Source organism: Acromyrmex echinatior, chromosome 6 (genome assembly GCF_024713525.1).
Source record: "Acromyrmex echinatior isolate Ae372 chromosome 6, ASM2471352v2, whole genome shotgun sequence".
Taxonomy (NCBI): Eukaryota; Metazoa; Arthropoda; class Insecta; order Hymenoptera; family Formicidae; genus Acromyrmex; species Acromyrmex echinatior.
The window spans coordinates 3,587,557-3,607,476 of record NC_141857.1 but is presented as its reverse complement, the minus strand read 5'-3'; the positions used below and the strand labels follow the sequence as shown (position 1 = coordinate 3,607,476).

Here is a 19,920-nt window from a genome sequence, read left to right as displayed (position 1 = left end):
ACATTCTTCTTAATAAAAAACAGAAAATAAATACGAAATGCAATTAGCCAAATACTTCACACAAGACACAAGATAGACTGAGAACGACTAAAATGGTCAATTGAATTATAGTGAAGAAAAAATTACGTATCCAGATCGTATGCATTTCTCAACACAGTATTTGAATTATGAAAATATAAAAGTAACAGGCACATATATATATGTGTCTGTTACTTTTACATATATATGTATATATTCATTCCTATTATATATCGTATTCCATATTTTTTTTGTTCATATTAGACGGATAGTTTTAGAATGATAATAATTGACTAATTTGGTACTAGTAATAACTTTACAAAAATGTTTTTTTTTTTTCGTTGTGATCTCGCTGATGATGACTCCAAGTTGGTTGAAACGTTCGAATGTAAAGTAAGTTAAATACAATTTATCTACACATTTAATCAATGTTTGCACTAAGTATCGCACTGAACTCTCATTTGAATTTTCTATATTATTTTAATTTCGGAAGTCCATAACTATTTTTTGATAACTATCATTTCTTGTTTATAAAAATGTGTCTTAAAGTACATATTTTGAAGTTAAATTTTAGTCAACACCAGAGTGAATTTGGCCAAAGCAATGCGATGACAGATTGACTACAAACATAGACCAAACTGACCAAACGTAGATCAGATCCATGGATAAAGTAAATTATGGCTCTAAGGTAAATTAAGCAAACAGCCTTGAAAACTTAACTTACTTAAGATATCAGTTAATCCATAATGAAATTAATTGAATTTAAAGTTAAATGAATAAAAAAAATAATTGGAAAGTTAAAAGTTAAATTTGGTTCAAATGATCACTCAAAAGAAAAAAAAACAATTTGACTGTTAGATAATTTTTTTAGATAATTTTTCATATTTTTCCTTTCTTACAACATATTTATTAAAGAATCACTAGTTATTTTTTTTGCAACTAACGATTATACAATATAAAGATAAAATTACTAAATTATATACTCATCCCTTTGCACTAGTTAGAGTTAACTTCAAAAAAGTCAAATTAAAAGTTAATAGTTATCGATAAAACATTAAGTTAATAAATTAATTTTAATCTAACTTAGTTGCATTTAATTAACTATTTAATTTAATTTTTAACTTTTTCACTTGGCACTACCTAACCCTGATCTGTCGCCAAATACATCGACAGATTGACGCTACAAATATTATATCTTTGAATTTTGTACAGAAATTAATTGCATCAAAAATAGTATTATCAATGTCACTTGCTTTTACTATGAAAGTCTTTTTTAGGGATTCCACTTCGAAAAATTATTTTATTAGAATACGAAAATTCTCATCAATGGAGAGTTTTTATGTATCCAGATACGATAAACGCTAAAGTCACCAGTTAGTGGACATGCGCATTTCGACACCCTAATACTGCATTTTTGGTCGCGTTCAGCAGAATGTTTATTTTGCAACTGTTGGAACTTTCCTCCATTCTAATTGAATTACATTTTCAGATCTAAAAGTATAATCCAATCAGCGCGAATAAAACTTTTACAGTTGCAAAATAAACATTCTGCTGAACGCAACCTTTTATCTTATTAAGTCTGCAAATGCAATAGTATAGTAAACCTTAAGCTTTACCCCACAAACACAATAGAGTAGTAAGCCTTAAGCCTTAAGAAATTGATCAATCACAGTTGAATGTAAGAAAAAGAATTGATTATAACTGTTAATTCCTTAAGATACTATAATTACTTAAGGCTTACTACTCTAATGTGTCTGCAGGGTTAAGGAATTGATCAATACGGTCGATTGTTCTTTTCATATTCGATTGTGATTGGTTAATTTCTTAAGGTTTAAGGCTTACTACACATATTGTGTTTGCGGACTTACCCATATAGTTTTTTTAATTGATTGTGTTCAGCAAAACGTTATTCTGCAACTACTGGAAGTTTTCTTCGTGCTGAATTGAATTATACTTTTAGATCTAGAAGAATGGTTCTATCTCAATAAACAATCATAAAACGATTGCAAAACTGTTGTGTTTTGCTGAATACAGCTATTTACGAGAAGTTGGACGTGGCATCACAACGTTCACTCGCAGTGGTGCCGCGTACTGCTCGCAAGTGTTTTGCTCAATTACATTTAAATTTTGACATTTGGGTATATATTCTTTTGGTTCCTGCTGTCAATCTGTTGTCAATACGTCCGATAGACCTATTGCCCTATTCTGTAAGTCTTAACGATAGTGTCGATATCGTTACAGTATCGTTGAGCAAGTATTTTATATAAAAAATTGCGTAACAACTTATAATAATATCGACATTGTCATTAAAAGTTATAGAATAAGGCCAATCTGTCATGTATTTTGACTGACAAATCCTATGTGTTAATTGCTGCAACTCTCGTAAAACTGCTTGCTGTTAATCGCCATTAATCGTAACTCTCTGATACATAGGTACATATATATATATTGTGGACTAAAGTTGCATATTTGCTGGAAATGCAGTTAATAACAAAGTATATGTTTCCCATTTGCGGGCTTTCAGCAAATATAATTCAGCAAACATAATTGTAGAAAATGTTATAGGGGAACATCTTACTTAATTAAGTCTATTATTAAAAGATAATTAATAAAAAAGAGGATTTAAAAATGCAGTTGCTCATATTTTTCTCCAAGTATTTTTATAAAGTTGTTTTTTACAAGGTCCTCTCATTAAACTAATTTTTAATATTACTTTCAAAGCTTAGTTTAAAAAGTATAATAAAAACATAATTATGATCATATCTTTAATTAATACAGTGTGATAAAAAAATTATTAAAATAATAATGAGAGATATAATTTACATCTAATAATTTTTTTAGTAATTTATAAATTAATAATAATAAAAGAAATCGTATATATCGAATGTCGGTACATAGTATATGAATATGGACGTACAAGTTTTACGTATGAACCAAAGGCTGTCGCCACGGTTCTTACATTTCTGCATTTCCACATATAATTTATTGCATAACGTAATGAATTTTATTGAAAAAAAACGTAATATGTAACAATAAATTCAATTATCAAGATAATTCGAAGAACTTTTAGCTTTTATTTTTTTATCTGAAATGATCAATATTTTATAGTTTTTGTAAAATAAATATTTATCTTACAAAAACTATAAAATATTGATCATTTCAAATAAAACAAAAAAATAAGAGCTAAAAGTTATTTAAAATGTAATAATTATATGATATATATATATATATACATATATGTGTGTTTTATATGATATATAAAGAAGTATAGCGACTGGTTTCTCAATGATAATCATTAATGATTGGGACTCAATCAGCACATAATAATAAAAAAATATTTTTAAATATTTATTTAATGTAAAAATATTAAATAAATATTAAAAAAATATTTTTTAAATGTTGTGTGTTGCTTGAAGAGCCAATGATATTATTAACCAATAGTAACTGTTGGTCAACTGTAATTTGGCGAAAGTAACTATTGACGTAATAAAAAATGTTTCCTTTTGAATTTAAAAATTTCATGATGCTCCCGAGTGATCACTCATATAACATCCTAAACTGTACCCTGTCTAGCTTTGGTTTACGCGGCGTTTATAATGAGATTTTAAGATGTAAATCTTAAGTTTTAAATTTTAAGCCGTAAGGAATTGATCAATCCAATCACAATTGAATGTAAAGAAAATAATCGACTATGGCCTAGTTTACATCGTGCACTTGATATTAACTAGTAACTTTCTATTGTATGATCTTAACTTCGGCAATACGTGTAAATATATATACGATATGTGTGTATTAATCATTTTAATGCATATTGTACCAATTTAGATCAATTTTGATGCATATTGTACTAATATCATTCTTTGAATACATCGCTGAAATTAAAATAATTAATAGAAAGTTACTAGTTAGTACGTATATCAATGTACGATATAAACTAGGCATATTTGATCAATTTTTTACGACTTAGAACTTAAAATTTATGCCTTAAAATCTCATTGTAAACGCTGCTTTAAATTTTGCAATCGTATAGAATTGAGACTTTGATGATTCACGAATACTGTGATGTTAATATGCATGTGTAGCTGGAACATATCCATCAATAGGTGTTAATACAGACATACATTAGTAAAGTAGAATTATTTGTATAAACTAGCTGTTTCTGTTAAATATTATCGTGTGCATCAGGATTTATTTAATTCGCTTTTTATCACGCAGAATAAGCAGCTACCTTTTATCGAAAATAATTTCGCCGTTGAATGATTATCCTAACGAACCTTCTGTTCAGTAACGTAAAACCTTGAGAGCTAAGAGAGAGAACGACGACCTGATGTCGACAATCCGTAATTGGATGAAATTTAAAACCGTTCGATACCACATTCTCCGCTTTTCGTTACAGAATAACGTTATCTTGAAATTATCAACAAACTTCAACAAACTGATTCAATTTGCCAAATAAATAATACGATGAAAGAAATAATTATAAAGATGTTTTGTCAATGCAGCTGCATAACGAATTTATCGAATTTGTTGTCTTCTAAATTGAGTCAATTGTCGTGGATTTATATAAATTGTTTATAAATATCTTACATGGATCAATTGATAACGCACAAAGGATTGCATAGTTGGATTGTATAATTCAATATTTTGATTTTGTTTCAGGATAACAATTATTAGGAGAAAAAGCGATATTATACGCAATGATATAATGAACTTACTATCTCCGCTATTAAGTAACGCTATTAAGAATTCTAGATTATTTAAATTATTTGCCAGTAGCTCGCTATTACATCAAGATGCTAATATGCCAATGGCACAATAGCTATAGATATTACATGTATTATAGATTTTTAATACTAAGTTGCTTATATGCGGAAGAACTTATGTATATACTTGCATATATTTTATAATATTTTACTTTTTTTGTTAATTTTATAACCAAATACTATTTTTTAAACAAAATCAATTTTTTAAATTTATGTTTGTAGAAGGCTACATTATCATTCTTGGTTTTTTTTTTGAGTTATTATGCAATATCGTCACATTTTTAATGTTCTAAGTAATAAATGTTTCGTAATTTTGAATTCATAATCGATTGAATAATATTTTCACGAATGAAATTGTTAAGTTTTAAATTTAAATATTGATTATTAACGAAGTCATTGAAAAAAATATAAATGGCCACAATATTACTTTTTTCTCTTACAATACATGGATGCACTAATAAAATTAATCTTTGTTCCTCACAGAGATTAATTTTATTAGTGTTAATTTCAAATACAACTCATATACTGTTCAGCCGATAGATGTCCTGGGAATGTCCTAGGATGTTCAGAAAACACAGGGATATTTGTTCTAAAGACATCCAAAAAAAACATCTCTAAGGATGTTCCCCGGACATTTTCATATAAACTATATAATATTAAAATAAGTTATACTCATTATGAAATATAATATATTTTTCATACCGCTTAGATAATTGAAAAGCAAAAAAAAAAAATACTTTTCGCTTGACAACATGTTGTACTTCTAAAAACATTTCACAATATTAATAAGTAATTAAATTTCTGTATTTTTCTATTATATATCTCAGTAACATGTGAATTTCCACTTTTATCATCCATTAGTCTTTATTTAAAAAATGATTAATTACTAAATATTTATAACATTAAAAAAAGGACAAAGTGTTAAGGGATATTTCACCCTGAAACTTTCAAAAAATTGAAAATTTTTTTGCTTAAATCGATAGTTTAGGGTCTAAGAATATAAAATTTTTTATCTGAAAGTGAAATACAATTGATTACGACTGTGTTCCAAAATTCACTGCTAGTGCTGGAAATGTATAATATACGGAACGGGGGGTAAACAAAACAATCTTATTGTGTCTAGCAGTTCGATCTTGCAAAAAATGGCGTTGCAATATGTTAGATAAGGACAGATGTATGCATTTGAGTGAAACAGAATAATGTAAGAAATGAATCAAAGACGTACGTAAGCTTTATATATTTATAAATGATATTATTAAATAAATAATAATATATAATGTGTTGAGGCAGAAAAATTAACGAACCCTATTTGAACTCGGGATCTCTCATTTTCAATTCTAGTATTCAGTGTGCTCTCTTTATTTTCCTACATAATTATATATTACTATATTATATATCTCTTTATTTATCTATTTTTTATTAATTAATTTTTTGATTGCGATTTATATTGTAATCTGACTCTGTATATTTTATAAAATTATAAATAACCACACACTCATCGACTTTGATCGAAATTATATGGGCAATCAAAAATTTAATTTGTTGTACGAGAATTTTTCATACATAAATAGCTAGTGAAAGAAAGTTTTTGAATCTTCAAACATTTTTTTATTTTATCGCAAATCAACATGTATGAAAAGTGCTTATCGTATACAAATAAAATATGTTCTAAAAATTCTTTTATATATATAATATTGATTAAAATTATTATTTGAATATATGCAGGTTGGACCGCAGCAAACAGAGCTATCAGAGAACGTCATATGGCTCTTTTATCTTACACAATTACAACATAAAAAAATGATTCTGCCGGATGACATGGTGGAACTTGCTAAGAGAGAGTGTCCAATAACATACAATCAGTATCTCGAATTTTACATATCTTTAAATTCATATGTCAGTAACTTGACCCCAGAAGCAACTAAGGCGAGTAAGACTTTACATCAACATAGTGAAAATCGCATTCTATCAAATCGAGCACGAGCTATCAAGCGAACTTATCATCAGAGCAAATTAGATTAAAGAAATAAATTTACACAAGTAAATAAAGACAAAGTACACAAATATTAGTATCATTCGTATTCTTATCATTTCGTATGAATACAAATGAATATTTGTGTAACTTATTTTAATTCATTACTAAAATGAATACTCTATTGATTTATTGTTAGTGTACGTACTATAAAATCTAAAAGTAGATGTATATATTATATTTTATTGTATTAGAATCAATATAGTACAATAATAATATATTTATTATTTTTCTTGAAGTATACATATAGTATATACAAGATCGGATATTAAGAAATACTGCAGCATCATAATATGAGCATCCTTTATATTTGTGATTGGTATTAGTAGTGCCAACTGTAAAAGAAGCATCTATTTTCGCGACATTCAAATAGTGAAGTTGAATAGCTGAGAAGTTTGATCTAAATTTATGTATTTCGAATATTTATCATGTTAAAGTAGGTACTTTATCTTTTATTTCGTACGTTTTTTATTTAGCTTCATAAGACCCTCAATCTATATTAAGATATTTTGTTCTGCATGTTAACATTTATATAGTAAATAATATTAAGCCATTCTAATTTCATAAAGTCCCGAGATTATTGATTTATTAAACACGGGAGTTTTTCGGATAGGTATGCATGATCGTGTATTATAAACATCTTCATATTATTTCTTATCGTACACTGAAAAAAGAGTCTAGCGAGTCAACCATTATGGCAATATACATTTCTTTAGAAATATATTGTGACAGTATAGTAATAAAATAGGCAACACTAGCAGTAGCAATCCGTTAGCAATATACTAGCAATAGTAGTACATAGCAATACATTAACAATACTTGTAATATTTTGCGCAATACATAGGATAACAATATTAACAATACTATAACAATGCTAGCAATAAAATGTGTATCGCCATAATTGGCAATCACTGTACATTTTTTTTAGCCCCCTCTTAGAGTTAATATAAAAATAATTGTTTTGGTTAATATAAAAATAATGTTACTTTTATAAATAATAAGTATTACCAAACTATTACCATTAACATACTTACTAAATATTTGTAAATGTAACATTATTGTTTGGTTATATTAACCAAACATTTGACTGGCATTTGTTTTAATAAAATTTTTCATGTATATATATATATATATATATATATATATATTATATATATATATAATGTATATATTATATTCACGTGTATATATATTTCCATACTAAGATACATAAAACATCAACAAATCTATTAAATAGTACGCATAAGATTTTTTTATTCTTATACTAAAAAATATTTAAATCTTTTATATTTTTGTAAGCAGCAATTACATAGATAACAATTCATTTGATTAAGCCTATAATTGTTGGATATTGGACTAATTAATCCATTCAACATATAAAGTAAAAACATTATGATGATTGAACTTTCATATTCGTATGAAGGTTGGAAAAAAATCTGATCGTCTTAATTGAAATTCAAAAATTTCAGCTTAAACAATGCAATTACAAATTAGGCATCCAATAATTAAATCTATCATTCTAATCGAATTATCAAAAATTCATTTATGATTTTGACAGATTTCTGATTTATATGATCAGAATGCATTTGTTCTAATTTATATGATCAGAATGTAGGTATTTGTTTTATAATCTTTTTATTGATATAATTCGAATGTTTTTCTCAATGATAATACAACGGATTAATAAACATATGTAACACACTTTTCAATATCTTATAGCATCCATTAAATTCGAGGATGAATAGATGTAGAGTTAAAAAATATCGCCATGACCTTGTTTTATCACACAACTGACCCTGGATATAGAAATCGATAAGTAAATAAATTATAAACATTTTTATCGTTCGCGCGCGAAAAAAGGCGCGAACGTACAGGTATATTCGTGAGAAAAAACAAGACGTTTACACGACATGTTAAAAGGCAAAAAATAAGAAATGGGCGCGCACGTTCATTATGGTTAAACATTATAGTTTGCATCACATTTCGTTGCACGTCGATAATCAAACATTTGTTCATTCATGAGAACAACAGTAAAATATTCCCACGCTATTCATAATCTGCGAGATTAACGCGCACCGTTGCGCATTTTCTTCTCGGTTAACTTTTATCGATATTTAAATGCGATTATAAGGGCATTATTCAATTCGTTTAATCGCAATTTAGTCGCTCTTTAGAAACTATCAAAGCATGTGTGCGAAATAGAAAATCAATTAAATTATAATATTCCAATAATTAGGCATATTTAATGATAATAAATAACTATTATAATATCTCTGTATATGTATAGAGAATATTTTTATAAAATTTTTATAAAATTATTTATGCGGTGTTTGATGTTTGACAAAAAAAAAACCTATATATTTGATATATCACTGAAAATTACTAAAATTTTTTTTCTCAATTATTTTCCTCGATTGAGATGCTATTATGCTTTGTCATTTGTGCCTGATACGCAAACAAATATTTCACTCTTTCGACATCGGATTTGCTACTAACATATATGTATACGTTCGGATCAAAACGAATCTGTTTCACGATAAAATATTGGCAATTACTTCATTTTTGCGCTTATTTGCTTACAATATCCATTTGTGTATGACAAATAGTGCATTAATCGATTGATAAATCTGCCGTCCGAGTCTCTCTAATTTGTCATCGTAGAGGATGGTAATAGGGAATCGCGCTGTCAAAATCATGCAGTGTAATGCGTTTTAATTGCACGCGTTTAATCAATCATTAAAACTTGCGCTTTCAAATGTCTTACAATCACTGTTGAGCGTTTCCAACATCGTGTTTAACATCTCGCTAAAACTGACCCACTTCAACTTTAAAGCAGGCTCAGGTCACCAAGTATAACGGAGTTGCGCACCTTCGAGCACATAATTAATCGCTTCCCATCCAGTAAATGAAAGGCAGTCGGGTCACGAGAGGGCCATTTTGGCCTTCTTTTTTTTTCTCTCCACTTCATGCTTGCGCGTTGCTATGTCGTCGGCGCGATACAACGTAGATTTTTTCAGGTGATACTCCGCGGTGGTGCTCGCGGCAGTCGATTGCAACAGTGATAAATAATTACCTCGGTAATCGCGCAATCAGTTTGAAACACGCGCATGCTGGCACAGCGCTCGAGTATGTTCGTGATTTTCTCGGGGATTCCGCATGTTCTAGCGTGTGCCAACAGAGGATTAATCAAGTACATGTCACTGAAAAAGTTTTTCACTTTCCCCTTTTTATCTTTTGCAAAGTTTATAAGTACTTCAACTAATCGAATTTCACACTTTTGCGTTCAAAAAATCATGATTACGGATGAATTATATGAATTGTTATATAAAGAGATTATGTAAAGAGATTAGCTCTCCTTTTTTAGGAGAAAATTTTTTTAGGAAGAAATTATATAACAAATCATCCACAACGCTCGCTTTTCCGCAATTGAATTTTGATGTCATATAAAAGTAATCATGAAGCTTTGTAAAACGTCGTTAATTCGGAAATGCAAGAAGCATACGCGGTCCAATGCGGTGCAATGCCGGGCAATTATTTTGCGAAAATTCTGTACCTACGTTACGGTACACCGCAATAATCTCGTTGCGAGAGTTGCTATTTTATGAGAGAAGAAATTTGATCGCGTCTACGCAAGTCAGCGCGTGTGAAGTTAACTTTATGTCGACGTAGCGTTATGCATCAACGCGGCAACTCGGCAGACCGCTGGGGATTTGCGACCGACGCTCCACGAGAATCGATTTTGTTCCGTTCAGGAAGTCGTCCGTGTAATCAGATGATTAGATTCACATATTAGTGCTAATTTCATATTAATCTCGTAACATGCAGCGCGCCTGTAGCGATTCGCGTGGTTCGGCAGTTTAGCGATTGTCGAATTACGTCCGCTATTTGAATCGGTTGCGCATAGCTCGTTAGCTCTCACATGCGCGTCTATAAGCTCGCAGCCAACAAAGTTAATTCGTTGTTAACATTCCTACCTGTTATTTCACTAGTGAGCTAGCGCAAATACAAAAATGTATTATTATCGGTAAAAAAGTTTCTATAGCCTCGTTATAAAATCAAATAGGATCAATACCGTTTTATTAATCGTTAAAACTTTTTAGACCTCATATTTCTCATAGAGATTATCATTGAATAGTTTACTGACAAACAAAAGCGACTAGATAACAATTTTACGGTATTTTATTGGTTCCTATTGTGATTATCATTCAATGAAAACTTTCATATAATTGAAAAAAATCTTGCACTTATGTGGACTAAGAGTCTCTTAGGAGAAATTACATAGTTCTCTAGACCAATTTATGTTACGTTGCATCCGGGACTAGCATGTAATATGCCGCAGGCCTGGCTCGTTGAATATATTATTACGAACTCGTTAACTGCATCGTGGAAGTTAGTCAGAACTGTCGAAGATTGTCGATTCGCGATAGCGTCCTTGCGGAAATAGGATTCCTTATCTTTTTAGCACCGATTTCCAATTTTACAGACACGGATGTGGGGATGGCGGTTATTCAACACGAAGGTGGCAGTAAGCCGCAATCCATAGCAAATATCCATAGCAGAATCTTCGTTAACCTCTTCCTCTCCTTTGCTTTAATCGCCCTTGTAGTTAACTTTCGACTCGCTCGCTCGCTCGTGCTTCTTTTTTCCATAAATTGAGCGAAAGATTATCCCTTGAATCAATTTTCATCGCGGACATTTAATTGATTTGCCGATTTCGCGATTGATTGAAGATTGCAAGTAAAACTAATCAACACATACACGCAGCATATCAGACGATATGTGCCGCTCGCAATGTAACGAGCGCATGCTATTTCTTGCTATAAGCCATCATTATTTTCCATTGCGAGCGGGAATACGCGGCTACATTAACTCGGTCGCCGAAATTCCGGGAAATCGGCTTCAAATTACGCCAGGATTACGTAGGGTTTCCTGCATTGTTGAACGGATCGACGTACGGGTTTCATTTAATGACCGACCATGCAACACGAGTCGATCATTCCCCTTTTCGCATTTTCGTTGGCTTACGAATCTCGTCGTCAAACTGTAAATTAATTAATACCTAATTCGCGTTGTAATCCACCTTGAAAAGCGCCATATATTCCATCGCGTGCTGAATTAGTAGATCAGCGTATGAATAATACGAGCATGTATTCGTTTAGTAGAATTTTGAAATTTTAGATTGCCATGTGTTTTATACGATGAGATATTATAATTTACCTTTATAATATCTTATATAATTAAACTTGTTTATGAAGAAAGTGAGATAATGTATCCTATTTTTAAAAAATTATTTTGTATTGAATTGAAATATCAAAAAATTTACACTTTATATACAAGGTGGATTAAGTAAAAGATTTTAATGATTTCTCACACAAATTCAAGACGAAAACTTCATATGATTAAGGTAGAATCGGATATTAATAAACACCTTAAGGAAACATTTTGATTTTATCTAACATACTGAAGGATAAAAAAATCTTATGCATACCATTTGATAGATTTATTGATGTTTTATGTATCTTAGTATTGAAATTGATTATTTTAATATAACAAGCGACACTTTCAAAGTGATTGCAGTGATTGTTGAAGATGACTCAAACGTGAGTCGAAACGTCCAAGTAAATTAGAAGATTTACACATAAAAATTACACAACGCTTACAGCGCTTTACTCTCATTAGCCCATTTCTTCACCTTTTATTATTGTGAAGATATTACTAAAAGTCGCTGAATATTGGTTTTCAATAATTTTTTATTCAAATAGGGAAGACCGGGATCAGCAGACTATAGAGGTAAATAGAATAATCGAGGCTACATTAAAAATAAAACACGCGAGACACGAGTAAACGTGTCTGAGCACGCAGCAGCAGTACGTTTGCTTAGTCTGCTGTAACATCTCACAGTTGCGAACACATCTATGATAGAAGTTACGCTATAATTTAAAAAAATCGTACATCTAAATAAATATTTTCATTCTTAAAATTTTTGTTTTACAATCGTATATGATTGTCTGAGATATTCGATTTTTCTACTTAGATTGTAAGTGCAGTTCTTACTTAATAAAGTTCAACAGATTTTTTTGTTTATATATCTTAGTTATCGTATATTGTTAATGTTTTTAAAAAATGAACGGATGGGGTTAGTAGACGAACCACACCATGGAACTGTATGACTCATTTAGTGACTCTTATAGTACTTACTCAAAATTTTATTCCCTTAAAGAGATTTCAGTGGTAAATGTTATAAGTTCCCTCATATTCAATCTCGAAAACTAGGCTTATTCTTACGCGTTTTTGCACGAAATGAACAAATTAGACCGATGATAAAGCCCATGATAAAGCCCGTTTTGTGCGATTTGTCACTCCTTGACAAGAGAAATTTTTGTTTTACATTATGGGTAAAAGATTTTTCCCTCTGTTATATTTATGCTCTACATATTTAGCCTTATATATTTGATAAAAACATTTTTATGAAATCATTTATGTGTTATTTATTTATCTTTATAATAAGGATATATAATAAGGATCAAAAGTCATATAAAGGTTATAATATGTTTCCTTCTCAATATATACGTAACAACTTTCTATTTACGACAGATTAATAAAAATGCCTTACTAAATTACTGGAAATAATTTTCTTTCGTATTAATGCGATAATCTCATAAATTTTCGAAGATATTAAAAAATTCCTACAGGTACGATTGTAATTCAATCTATCTATTGATATAATCATTATTCAAAAATTCTCGAGCAGTGTGACTAAATGTGCTCCATCATGCATGAACATTTGCATATCTGTACTTGAATGCCTTCGAATAATTACAGACAGATTTGCAAAAATTGTCTGTAATTATTACCATCAAGTAGAAAAATGCAATTATTTTTATTTCAAATTAAAAAAGTTTACGACATATGAATTACTACTATCATACAATTAAAAAATATTTAGAACATGAATGCATAATTTATTTGATATATGCATTCAATTTATGAATTGAATAAAGTATGCATAGATTATGAAACTTCTTATACATAAAAATTTGTTTTTGATAACACAGTTACCTACTTCTTACAAACTAACTTCTTATCAATTATAATCGAAAAATGTAATATAAGAATAGATAGGTATACAAAGTATGAAATATAGATTAAAACATAAATGGAATACTAGGAAATGGATACTAGGTACTCTAAATAATTTTAAAGGATGATTCCTTGCATAAATTCAAAACGAAAATTTAATGTGACTATGTTTTCGAAACGGCTAAAGTTTCAAAGATATAGAGTATGAAACTAGTTGAAAAAAACATTTTTTCCAAAAATTTCGAAAAAATACTCGGGTTATTTTAATTAAAAGAGGAGTCTCCATAAAACCGGTTTCCGGAAACGGTTTTGGAGTTACGAGATATTGAAGTAAGAAAACATGAATCATAGTAAATGTTATTTAATATTCGTTATTCTGTTGTTCTGAATCCTGAATCTTTTTTCTGATAGACTAGGTCTTTCATTTGTCTCCAAAATGTAAACAAATATACGTTAAGGATGACTTCCTGTGCGAACATTTTTCCATGATCACTATCCTCATTGGATTGGAAGAGGCCTGGACGCTCCTATTAAATGATCAGTGAGAAGTTCCGATCTCACACTACTTGATTCTTTCTTTGGGGACGAATGAAAGATCTATTAAAACTACTAAGATTCAGAATGCAGAACATTTATGGCAACTGATATTTAAAGCTGCCGATATCATTCGCGAAACTCGAAATATTTATCATCAAGTCCAAAAACAATTTATTAATTCTAGTGCTAGAAACTGTGTCGAAATCGACTGAGAAATTTTTGAACATCTTTTGTAAAGCATTAAATAAAATAATAAACATTAGAAATGAATAAGTATATATAGCTACTCTCTTTCTCTTTAAAATAACTTTAAAATAACTTAAAAATGACAACTAATTCCAGGCTACTTGGAGTCAGGGAAGAGCGCGATTATTATAATGTAAAATATAAAATTATTATTTAGATGTCCCGGTGTTTTCTTCATTTAAAATTCTTGTATGGTTCGACTCTCTTTAGAGTCCTCTTAATTTCGCCTGTAAAAATTCGAAAAATGAGTCTACTAGCCCTGATCTCCCCTACTGTCAACTTTACAGAAAAATATCGAGAGAAATAAAAATTGTTCATTTTCTTTTCATGAAATTCTGAAAATATTTTCAGAATTTTTTAATACCATATTTTCTTATACTGATAAAAATAGTTACAAATAAAGAAATGCAATACTAAAAAGTTAATAAAAAATTCAGAAAAATTCTTAGAGTTCTATGAAAAGAAAATAAACAACTTTTGTCTTTTGCAGTTTTTCTGTAAAGTTGATAGTATTTGAGAAAAAAATTATTGAAGGCTAATTTTTAGCAATTTTTAGTAATTAATATCTTGTTAATTGTTGTAAAAATTGTAAAATGGTAGAGAATTTTTCGACTCAATTTAATCCGCCCTATCTATACACGAGCGCTTTGTCAAAACTTAACATCCTGTATATATGAAACATTTTATTAGAATAAATGCCAATCAAATATTTGTTTAATATAACCAAACATTTGATTGACATTATTTGACCATACATTTAATAGCTATTATTAAATTCTAAGGAGGGTCAACCACTGCTTAAAAAATGTATACTAATATAAAACAGTGATTGCTAATTATGGCGATACAACACACTTTATTGCTAGAATTGCTATTGTATTGCTAATATTGTTAATGTATTGCTAGAATATTGCTAGCGTATTGCTAATACTGCTACTGCTAGCATTGCCTGTTTTATTACTGTCGTAATATATTTCTAAAGAAATATAAACTGATTGCTATAGTGGTTGATCCCTCGTCAAACTCTTTTTTCAGTGTACAATAAGGAACAATGAAGATGATAATACATGATCATGCATACCTATCCGAAAAACTTCCGTGTCTAATAAATCAATAATGGTCTCGGGACTTTATGAAGCTAGAATGGCTCAATATTCTTTACTTTATAAATATTAACATGCAGAACAAAATATCTTATCTCAATGTAGATTGGAGACTTAGAGGAAAAAACGTAAGAAATAAAGAAAACTACTTATTTAATGTGATAAATATCCGAAATATATAAATTTAGATCAAACTTCGTAGTATATTGGAATGTCGCGAAGACAGATGCATCTTTTTACAACAGTTGGCACTATTAATATCAACTGTTACAAAAATATGAAGGGTGCTCATATTACTTGCAGTACTCATAATATCCTACCTATCCGATCCTACCCTATATATTCGAAATGATTTATAGCAAATTCGATTGGACGCACTCAGTGCACATTAAACCGTCATACACAAAATAACATAAAGATATCTTTATACATAAACATAGAAATCGATTAAATCCTGAAATATTCAATACATTTTATTGTAAAAAAGTTAAATTGAATATTAGGTAAAGTTTTAGGTAAAGTTGAGTATTTTAGGTAAAATATGTACTTTATAGTGCGAAATTTTGCATTTCACTTTTATACTCAAATTAAATCAACGTAAACGACTTTAATATGCACTAGTGCTTCCAATCGAATTCGCTATTAATTTCAAAAAATTTCGAAAATTACTCGCGTTATTTTGATAAAATTTTAAATACGTTTAAATATACAGGGTGTCTCTGCATATAGTGCCAAAACTGCTACAGTAGCTTTAGTACATGACAGCAAATCAAAAATGTTTAATAAACATATGTCCGATTCCGAAAAGTTTCGGAATTACGGAATATCAGATTAAGAAAACATAATCATAATAAATATTATTTAATGTTTATTATAATAAAATAACAACCAATTCTAGACTACTTAGAGTCAGCGTGGGAGGAGGAACGCGATTTTATTGTAATGTAAAATATAAAATAATTACACTATTAGATGTCCCAGTGTCTTCTTTATTTAAAATTTTTGTACGTTTCGACTCACTTTGGAGTCTCCTCTTCAGCATTTTCAATTCTCTTGTATTGCAGATGCAGTCAAATATATTTTGGCTACAAAATACGTCAAATATCATATTTGTATCTTTCTTTAATTTTATTTCTGCACTGAGAGAATTTTGTTTTAAAATTTACCCCGAAAATGTGATAGTTGTGATACAATACAATATTTTAAAGATTTTTACCATACATTTCAGTAAAATTAATCAAACTTATTTTATATTTTATTATAGTTTTATTAATGAATAAGAGAGATTTACATTAAAATGCTTGGAAACATAATGTTGTCTCACGACTATCATATTTTTAGTTTAATAAGAAAAAAATTCTCTCCCTGTGTGATCATTTTGATATCATTCCTGTAAATTATATGAAGCTTTGGATGAAGTACTATCAGATGACAATGGTTGGCGTGTATTAAGCCACTACAAATTTGGGGACTTGTGCAGGGTTCTTTCTCAGCAGATGTCTAACCAACATAATATAGGAGAATTGAGAATGCTGAAGAGGACTCTAAAGTGAGTCGAACCATACAAGAATTTTAATGAAGAAAATACCAGGACATCTAAGTAATAATTTTATATTTTACATTATAATAATCGCGCATTTCTTCCCGCGCTGACTCCAAGTAGCTTGGAATTAGTTGTCAGTTATTTTAAAGAGAAAGAGAGTCCTAGCTATACATACTTATTCATTTCTAATGTTTATTATTTTATTTAATGCTTTACAAAAGATGTTCAAAAATTTTTCAGTCGATTTCGACACAGTTTCTAGCACTAGAATTAATAAATTGTTTTCGGACTTGATGACAAATATTTAGAGTTTCACGGATGATATCGGCAGCTTTAAATATCAGTTGCCATAAATGTTCTGCATTCTGAATCTTAGTAGTTCTGATAGATCTTTCATTCGTCCCTAAAGAAAGAATCAAGTAGTGTGAGATCGGAACTTCTCACTGATCATTTAATAGGAGCGTCCAGGCCTCTTCCAATCCAATGAGGATAGTGATCATGGAAAAATGTTCGCACAGGAAGTCATCCTTAACGTATATTTGTTTACATTTTGGAGACAAATGAAAGACCTAGTCTATCAGAAAAAAGATTCAGGATTCAGAACAACAGAATAACGAATATTAAATAACATTTACTATGATTCATGTTTTCTTACTTCAATATCTCGTAACTCCAAAACCGTTTCCGGAAACCGGTTTTATGGAGACTCCTCTTTTAATTAAAATAACCCGAGTATTTTTTCGAAATTTTTGGAAAAAATGTTTTTTTCAACTAGTTTCATACTCTATATCTTTGAAACTTTAGCCGTTTCGAAAACATAGTCACATTAAATTTTCGTTTTGAATTTGTGCGAGGAATCATCCCTTAAAATTATTTAGAGTACCTAGTATCCATTTCCTAGTATTCCATTTATGTTTTAATCTATATTTCATACTTTGTATACCTATCTATTCTTATATTACATTTTTCGATTATAATTGATAAGAAGTTAGTTTGTAAGAAGTAGGTAACTGTGTTATCAAAAACAAATTTTTATGTATAAGAAGTTTCATAATCTATGCATACTTTATTCAATTCATAAATTGAATGCATATATCAAATAAATTATATATTCATGTTCTAAATATTTTTTAATTGTATGATAGTAGTAATTCATATGTCGTAAACTTTTTTAATTTGAAATAAAAATAATTGCATTTTTCTTTACTTGATGTTAATAATTACAGACAATTTTTGCAAATCTGTCTATAATTATTCGAAGGCATTCTAGTAAAGATATGCAAATGTTCATGCATGATGGAGCACATTTAGTCACACTGCTCGAAAATTTTTGAATAATGGTTATATCAATAGATAGATTGAATTACAATCGTACCTGTAGGAATTTTTTAATATCTTCGAAAATTTATGAGATTATCGCATTAATACGGAAGAAAATTATTTCCAGTAATTTAGTAAGGCATTTTTATTAATCTATCGTAAATAGAAAGTTGTTACGTATATATTGAGAAGGAAATATATTATAACCTTCATATGACTTTTGATCCTTATTATATATCCTTATTATAAGGATAAATAAGTAACACATAAATGATTTCATAAAAATGTTTTTATCAAATATATGAGGCTAAATATGTAGAGCATATAACAGAGGGACAAATCTTTTACCCATAATGTAAAACATAAAAATTTCTCTTGTTAAGGAGTGACAAATCGCCCAAAACGGGCTTTATCATGGGTTTTATCATCGGCTAATTTGTTCATTTCATGCAAAAACGCGTCGAATAAGCTTAGTTTTTGAGATTGGACATGAGGGAACTTATAACATTTACCACTGAGGGAAATCTCTTAAGGGAATAAAATTTTGAGTAAGTACTATAAGAGTCGTCACTAAATGAGTCATACAGTTCCATGGTGTGGTTCGTCTACTAACTCCATCCGTTCATTTTTTAAAAACATTAACAATATACGATAACTAAGATATATAAACAAAAAAATCTGTTGAACTTTATTAAGTAAGAACTGCACTTACAATCTAAGTAGAAAAATCGAATATCTCAGACAATCATATGCGATTGTAAAACAAAAATTTTAAGAATGAAAATATTTATTTAGATGTACGATTTTTTTAAATTATAGCGTAACTTCTATCATAGATGTGTTCGCAACTGTGAGATGTTACAGTAGACTAACCAAACGTAGTGCTGCTGCGTGCTCAGACACGTGTCTCGCGTGTTTTATTTTTAATATAGCCTCGATTATTCTATTTACCTCTATAGTCTGCTGATCCCAGTCTTCCCTATTTGAATAAAAAAATATTGAAATCGCTCAAAACGGGCTTTATCATTTCTTGTGACAAGAGAATTTTTACATTTTACATTACGGATTTTACATTAATAAGTATTTTTTTAGTCAATATAATTTTAAAATATTAGTATATTTTACAATAAAGTCTATTGTGTCTATCACATGTGGTTTTGTACTGGCTGTGTATACACACGTGATATTTTATTTATTAAAGCGTATGAGAATCAATCCTTTTAGGCTTTTAACAATGATCGCAATTTTTAATTATCTTCCAATAAGTTCAATATCTAT

At 29.3% G+C, this 19,920-nt stretch overlaps 1 protein-coding gene across 1 annotated transcript in view; it reads right to left on the bottom strand.

Annotated features, from left to right (window-relative positions):
• Positions 1-19,920, bottom strand: part of Dhit (regulator of G protein signaling double hit) — a 71,805-nt gene that overhangs the window by 35,779 nt on the left and 16,106 nt on the right. The gene's annotated exons all lie outside the window — the stretch shown is intronic.